The sequence below is a fragment of the Rhinoderma darwinii genome, chromosome 5 (genome assembly GCF_050947455.1).
Source record: "Rhinoderma darwinii isolate aRhiDar2 chromosome 5, aRhiDar2.hap1, whole genome shotgun sequence".
NCBI lineage: Eukaryota > Metazoa > Chordata > Amphibia > Anura > Rhinodermatidae > Rhinoderma > Rhinoderma darwinii.
In genome coordinates, this window is record NC_134691.1 from 175,527,672 (window position 1) to 175,536,171 (window position 8,500).

Genomic DNA, 8,500 nt, shown 5'->3' on the forward strand with positions numbered 1-8,500 from the left:
GGCCTCAGAAGCAAAGGAGCACCTAGAGGATTTTGGGGCCTCCTTTTTTTTAGAATATATTGTAGGCACCATGTCAGGTTTGAAGAGGTCTTGTGGGGCCAGAACAGTGAAGACCTCTAAAAGTGACACCATTGTGGAAACTACACCCCTCAAGAAATGTATCTAGGGATATAGTTAACATTTTGAACTCACAGTTGTTTTGCTAAATTTATTTGAATTAGTATGTGAAGATGAAAATCTACTTTTTTTTCCTGAAAAAACGTAGACATTTTTAATTTCTACAAAGAATAAAGAAAAAAAATCACCCCATCATATGTAAAGCAATTTCTTCCGATTATAGCAATACCCCACATGTGGTAATAAACTGGTGTTTAGACCCACAGCAGGGCTCAAAAGGGAAGGAGCACCATTTGGATTTCTGATTTTGCTGGAATAGTTTTCAGTGCCGTGTCGCTTTTGCAATGCACTGGAGGGACCAAAATAGTGGAAACCCCTCAAAAGTGACACCATTTTGGAAACTATAACCCTCAAGGAATTTTTCTAGGGGTCAATTTAGCATTTTGACCCCACAGTTGTTTTGCTGAATTCATTGGAATTAGTTTGTAAAGGTAAAAATCTACTTTTTTTCTGAACAAACGTAGCCATTTTTAATTTTTACAAGGAATAAAGGAGAAAAAGCACCACAACATTTGTAAAAAATTTCTCCTGATTACAGAAATACGTCATATGTGGTTTTTGGCTTTTGGAGCTCAAATTTAGCTGGAATTGTTTCGGGTGCCATGTCGCATTTGCAAAGCCCTTGAGAGGCCAAAACAGTGGAAATCCCCCAATAGTGACCACATTTGGGAAACTACACCACTTAAGGAATCTATCTAGGGGAACAGTCAGCATTTAGACTCCACAGGTCTTTTGCAGGATTTATTAGAATTAGGCCATTAAAATGAATATCAACATTATTTCCACAAAAATTTTGAGTTTTTTGAATTTCACAAAGGATAAAGGAGGAAAAAGCACCCCAAAATTTGTAAAGCAATTTCTCCCGAGTATGGACATACCCCACATTTGGTCATAAATATTTTTTCATTATAAAGTAATTAACCCTTTCCGGACTGAACCATTTTTTGCTTTTTCTTTTTCATTTTTCCCTCCCCGCTTTCCAAGAGCCATACCTTTATTATTTTTCTGTCAATAGAGTGGTGTGAGGGCTTATTTTTTTGCGGGATAAGCTGTAATTTTAATTGGTACCATATTTTGGTACATACTACTTTTTGAGCACTTTTATTACATTTTTTGGTAGAGCCAAGGTGACCAAAAAAACAGCGATTTTGTCCGTTTAAATGCTTTGTTTTTCCCAGCGTTCACCATGCGAGTTAAATAATGGTATATTGTAATAGTTATGACTTTTACGGACGCAGCAATACCAAGTTTGTGTATTTTTTTTATTTTTTTATATTACCTTAGAGAAAAAACTGTGAAAAGTTTTTTTGGGACTTTAAATATTTATTAATTTTTTTTCACTAATAATAATTGACTTTTTTTTTTACACATTTTATTAGTTTCCTTAGGGGATTTTAAATGGCAATCAGTAGATCGCTTGTACAATATACTGCAATACTAATGTATTGCAGCATATTTTCATTTATACAGGCTCCTGTAAAAGTGTGTTTCCTGTCCGTTAGTCCTGGGTGTCAGCTCTAATACACAGCTGACACCCACAGCATATGGTGCGGGATCAGCGCGTGAGCCCGCTCCATACACCACCCCCCACAACACGACATGCTATGTTGTGGTGCGCAAAGTGGTTAATGTGCAGCGGATGGTGCAGAGTGAAAATTTAAATTTTGCACTGATATGCCATTTTAGTGCACAATATGTTGTGCCCAGTTTGTTCCACTGAAGAAAAATACCTCATAAAATATTAACCGGGTTCTCCCGGGTATGGCAAAGCCATATCGGTAGATGTCAACTGCTGCTTGGGCACGCTGTAGGGCTCAGAAGCGAGGGAATGGCATTTGGCTTTTGGAGCGCAGATAAATCCTGGTAGTAATTCTGTTTTTGCGTTTTACTGATATTTCAATTTATAACGTGGGGACATATGTAATCTGTGCGGAGTACATCATGGCATAATAAGAGGGTATAACAATGGGGTAAATAAATAATAATCTGCAGATATGTGGCCAGTGTCGCACTGATAAATGGCGCCCACTGCACATTTTGCATCGCCATATTCTGAGAGCCAGAACTTTTTTATTTTTTCTTTACCGGAGCTGTGTGAGGGTTTGTTTGTCGCGGAACAATCTGTAGTTTTCATTGGTACCATTTTGGGGTAAATGCGATTTGTTTTATCATTTATTAATTTTTTTTATTCCATTTTTTGACAAGCAAGGGGACCAAAAACCATCAATTCTGACAATGTTTTTCATTCTTATTTTTTATGGCGTTCACCCTGGGCTATAAATGACCATTTTACTTTATTCTGCGGGTCGATATTATTACGGCGATACAATATCTGTATAGTTTTTTTAATGTTCTGCAGTGTTTGCACAATAAAATCACTTATTTATAAAATAATTTCTTTTTTTTTGTCACCATATTCTGAGAGCCATAACTTTTTTTATTTTTCAGTCAAAAAGGCTGTGTAAGGGCTTGTTTTTTTTTCAGGATGGGATGTAGTTTTCATTCGTACCATTTTGGGGTACCAGCGCCTTTTTAATCCCTTTTTATTGTATATTTTGGGAGGAGTGGTGACCAAAAAATAGTGATTCTAGCATTGTTTTTTTACTTATTTTTTTTTTTTGCGGTGTTCACCCTGCGGGAAAAATAATATTATAGTTTTATAGTTGGGGTCGTTACGGACGCGGTGATACCAAATATGTGTACTCTTTTTAAAGTGTTTATTTTTTTATTATATATTATTATAGGAAAAAAAATAATTTGTTGTTTATGTAACTTTTATTTGTACACTTTTTTAAAACATTTTTATTATCTTTTTTAAACTTTTTTTTACTTGTCCCACTAGGGGACATTTAGACTTGCAGCTCTGATCACTGCTAGAACACATTACACTACCTACGTAGTCTAGACACACCCACCATCTTACACACACATATAAACCAGGAAGTGACCAGGGTATACCAGCGCCAACACAGAGCGGTAAGCCGCCGATTACTGACCACAGCAGCGCTATATACGCATCATATTTTGTACCGGTCCAGTCCCCAGCACGGCTCAGGTAAGATACACATCATCTGAAGATGTTTAGGGTACTACACCCCCGCTATTTCACCTGTATCATCTATTTGTCTCCACCTTCTGGTCGTTTCTATATGACATGTCTATGTCCATGCTTTCTTCAGTGATGCATTCTGTGTTCATTTCTGCATTGTATATACCTGCATTGTATATACCTGAGTTGTACCTCCATATTGTCCGTAAAAAATGACGACCGTATCTGTATTTATGCCTTAAATCAGTACCATAGATCATCATGTGATTCTACCGCGCCTTGTGCTCGCACAACGATTCGTATCGTCCAAATTATGAGTTTCCTAGACACAAGATTTCTCTCCATAGCCATATGGTACATTCCCTGATGTGTTGCATGTTCCTGGGATCTATGTCTCTGTTTCCTCCTTTTTGTTTTCGTTTTTGCTTTTAATTTTCACGTTGATTTCATAGTCCTATGTGTTAGGTATACTATGTTTGAATTGACCCAGTTACACGCTCTGTTTTTTCACCTATATGACATATTTTACGATGTTATCATGTATATCGCAAGTGATAGTTCTCCTATACCCATGCCATGATCTAATCAATTGTACATTTCTCTAGTGCCCGACGAAGGTCTGTCTGACCGAAACGTCGACGTCGCACATGCAGCCTCTGGCATCCATAATAAAAATATATATTTTTGTAACACAAGCAAGGTGTGCCGAGTACAAATTCTTAACCTACACCCGGGTTGGGACCCTACTTCGAGCACCCAAAGAAACCAGTGCCATCTGAACACAACCATATATGCATCTCCTCTTCAGACGAGCACGGTGAATATGTCCAATCCAACCTTTTCCTACAACAAGGAGGAAACAGATAGTATCCTATCTACAGTCACCACATCTAGGGATTTTCTACAGATCCCACCAACAGAAATCCGGAACAGGGATCACGAAAGGAATAAGAGGAAACTCATCAACCAGGAGCTACACAGTGCCACATTGGCCGAATATATTAAAGTCCAACGTATTCCTCGAGGATTACGCGTACAAATCAAACCTACCATCTTCAAAGAAGACCCTGATTACTGTACGCAGTTCGAACACATCCTCAATAAATGTTCATTTGATCTGATGACACTCACTGTATCATACCTACAGAAGAATATCACAGAACTTCAGGAGAAAATCGCAGCCTCCGAACAACAATTGAAAGCAACCCTCTCTAGTTCAGAGTTCTCTGAGTTCGACAGCAAATTGAGAACAAATCTCAACACCCACCGAAGCGAGGTTGAGGCTTTCAAGAGAAGCAAGTTCCAAAGAGATCAAGAGGATTACCTAAGGAATAGAATATATAGATGGCACGAAGGATTCACATCCATGCGACCACAACGCAGAACACCATACCAGTCATCGGACTCATCGCAATCCGGATCGGGTGGAGAAGGATCGGACTACCACTATCCTGGCTACTCAAACCAAGGCAGATTCCGTTTTTTAGACCAACGCAGGGGCAGGCGCCCAAGAAGAGGACGAGGAGAGGCGGCAGTAGAAGACACAAATCGACTGATGACGACGAGGTCGCAGGTATGACGAGCACCCCACAACCATTGGTAGTCAATATCTCTTCGAAATTACTAGGTCCAGCCGAACTCCTCTTACTACAGAAGGGCCTTTCCTTCTGCCCCACTTACCGGTACGATCTATTCCAGCTGGATATGGATCTTAACCGCTTCTACAGAACCTTGCGTCTACGGGTCTTTTTTTCCAATAAGGGGGATACACGAGGACCGGAAGGTCCCGCTACGTCGAGTGTGACCTCCACGATCACCTCGAAGGAACTGGGTCTGAGGAACAAGAGTTTGTTTGCTCCCCCAAAGACTTCGCCCCCATTGGAAACGTTTATTGGACTGGTCCAGAGAGACGTGGAGAACTTTCGCCACGACTTCGACCAAGGTCTTTTCAAAAGCCAGACCAACATGAGTAATGTTGAGAGGCAAGCCCTACTCTCCCTAACAAACGATAGGGATCTGATCATCAAACCCGCTGACAAAGGCGGTGCTATAGTTGTTATGGATAGGGACACATATATAGAGGAAGTTCTTAGACAGCTGAATGACACGTCAGTATATAGACGTATTGATCATGACCCAACTAGTAGAATCATGACCAGAGCGACTAAGATTCTAGATAAATACGTAACCAATGGCACCATAGATCAAGAGACAGCATCATTCCTGACAAATAGGTATCCAATTACACCGGTGTTCTATGTCCTCCCGAAAATTCATAAAAGACTCGATAAACCCCCCGGCAGACCTATAGTTGCATCTACTGACTCTATTCTCTCACCCGTCTCAAATTTTTTGGAAAAAATACTTACACCATTAGTTAGGAAAACAAAATCCTACCTATTAGACACTACAGATTTTCTCTCACATATCAGAGATTTGAAGACAGTATCCACGGAGACCATTCTAGTCACACTAGATGTCTGTAGCTTATATACGTCCATCCAACATCCAAAGGGCACACAAGCAGTACATGAGATTTTAACTGACACTAGCACAAATCCAGATGTCATAAACCTCTGTGACGAATTACTCCATCTTGTACTCACTGACAATTTCTTCCTCTTTGAGGACCAGTACTATATACAGCTACAAGGTACGGCAATGGGCTCCAATGTTGCCCCCCCATATGCGAATTGCTACATGGCCCATCTAGAAGAACATCACATCTATCCCAATAACCTCTTCATAAAACACGCACGTATGTGGAAGAGGTACATAGATGACATCTTTTGCCTATGGGAAGGACCAATTGATAGCCTTCTCAATTTCACTACTTATTTGAACAACATCTGGCCAGAACTTCAGTTTACTCTGAGCCATGATGTGTCCAAAATCAACTTCCTTGATACTACCATTATTAAAGATCCATTTGGCAATCTTAGCAGTGACCTCTTTACAAAAGAAACGGATAAGAATGGTTTACTACACTACTCCAGCTGCCATCCATTAACTACCAGAAATTCGTTACCTAAATCCCAGTACACACGGGTAAATCGGATTGTAGATAATCCACTACTTCTGAGAGAGAGAACTGACAATATGACCAAAAAGTTTCTAGAAAGGGGTTATCCTAGTGGAGTCTTAAAATCAGCTCAAATAACCACTGTTCCCCAAACCCTGGACAAACCTAAACGTATTCCCTTCGTACATGTCTATCACCCTTGTACCTATAAGATCCATCACGTCATCAGGAAACACTGGCCCCTATTACAAGAAGCCTACCCACAAATTACTGAGTTCAAATCCCCCTTCTTACCCTGTTTAAAGAGAACAAAAAATCTTAAAGATAAGATTGTTAGGGCTGACATCGGATCGTCCCGTAAAATTTCTAGGCAGACTTTCTTGAACACACCCAAGAGGGGCACCTTCCCCTGCAGAAGCTGCCTCCAATGTTCCCACATCATTAGGGGCGATAAAATACACCATCCATCGTCGGGACAAAGTATTCCAATCAAAGAATACTTTGATTGCAACACCAACTTCGTGGTCTACTTGATTAAGTGTCCCTGTGGATTAGCCTATGTAGGAGAGACCACACAGCGAATCAAAGATAGAATCAGCCAGCATAAGTCCAACATCAGATGCGGCAAAATATTACTTCCTATCCCTGCGCATTTTGCCCGCCATAAACATAATATTTCCCAACTTATGTTTCAAGTTATTGAACACGTCCCAGCTCATAGAAGAGGGGGTGACAGGATTAATTCTCTTAAACGGAGAGAAGCCTACTGGATTCACAAACTCCAGACATTAGAACCAAAGGGCCTGAATAGAGAGTACGAGATTAGTAGCTTTTTATAACAGTATTCGATGCCGAGACGTCTCGGGTAACCATATCTTAAGTGTGATTCCGTTTATCTATTCTAAGGCGTCACCTCTCTGTACTGTAGGAAAATGAGGTTTTACGTATTGTAAATGTACCACACTGTTATGCTATTGTCATTAATACTATTTGCATCTGTTTCATCACAGACACGATGATTTTCCCTGAGCCTGCCTATACTACAAGAGATCCCGCCTATACACCATCCAAATTGACACGGTATCCTTTTAACTAGGGCATACTAGAGTTATCCTGTTCTATTCCCCCTCTTTTTCCCTGCATCTGTACTTATTTCCATCTCATGCTGCACCTCCACACTCAGACACAAGATGGCGCTAGAGTACAATCCAGCCTCCCTAATATTACTCAAATCAATAGCGCTCCAGTATTTTTTCCCGTAGCCATCTACCCATAGACTATCTAGTCTGTAATATTGTTACTATATCCAACCAAGCACACTATCTACAGTTATAGTGATATTCCTCTGCCCAACACAACCATTCCCTCTGAGCATGCGCATGCGTTTCACCGACGCGACAGTGGAACGCACGGCCATCTTGGCCGATGCGTTCCACACGTCTAGACACACCCACCATCTTACACACACATATAAACCAGGAAGTGACCAGGGTATACCAGCGCCAACACAGAGCGGTAAGCCGCCGATTACTGACCACAGCAGCGCTATATACGCATCATATTTTGTACCGGTCCAGTCCCCAGCACGGCTCAGGTAAGATACACATCATCTGAAGATGTTTAGGGTACTACACCCCCGCTATTTCACCTGTATCATCTATTTGTCTCCACCTTCTGGTCGTTTCTATATGACATGTCTATGTCCATGCTTTCTTCAGTGATGCATTCTGTGTTCATTTCTGCATTGTATATACCTGCATTGTATATACCTGAGTTGTACCTCCATATTGTCCGTAAAAAATGACGACCGTATCTGTATTTATGCCTTAAATCAGTACCATAGATCATCATGTGATTCTACCGCGCCTTGTGCTCGCACAACGATTCGTATCGTCCAAATTATGAGTTTCCTAGACACAAGATTTCTCTCCATAGCCATATGGTACATTCCCTTATGTGTTGCATGTTCCTGGGATCTATGTCTCTGTTTCCTCCTTTTTGTTTTCGTTTTTGCTTTTAATTTTCACGTTGATTTCATAGTCCTATGTGTTAGGTATACTATGTTTGAATTGACCCAGTTACACGCTCTGTTTTTTCACCTATATGACATATTTTACGATGTTATCATGTATATCGCAAGTGATAGTTCTCCTATACCCATGCCATGATCTAATCAATTGTACATTTCTCTAGTGCCCGACGAAGGTCTGTCTGACCGAAACGTCGACGTCGCACATGCAGCCTCTGGCATC

General features: G+C 40.5%; 1 long non-coding RNA gene across 1 annotated transcript; it reads left to right on the forward strand.

The window, feature by feature from the left end:
* Positions 1-4,617: 4,617 nt before the first annotated feature.
* LOC142652809 (uncharacterized) lies at positions 4,618-8,179 on the forward strand. Its single transcript, XR_012847935.1, has 3 exons — positions 4,618-4,799; positions 7,259-7,328; positions 8,092-8,179. It is a non-coding gene; the product is annotated as an uncharacterized LOC142652809 (long non-coding RNA).
* Positions 8,180-8,500: the final 321 nt, after the last annotated feature.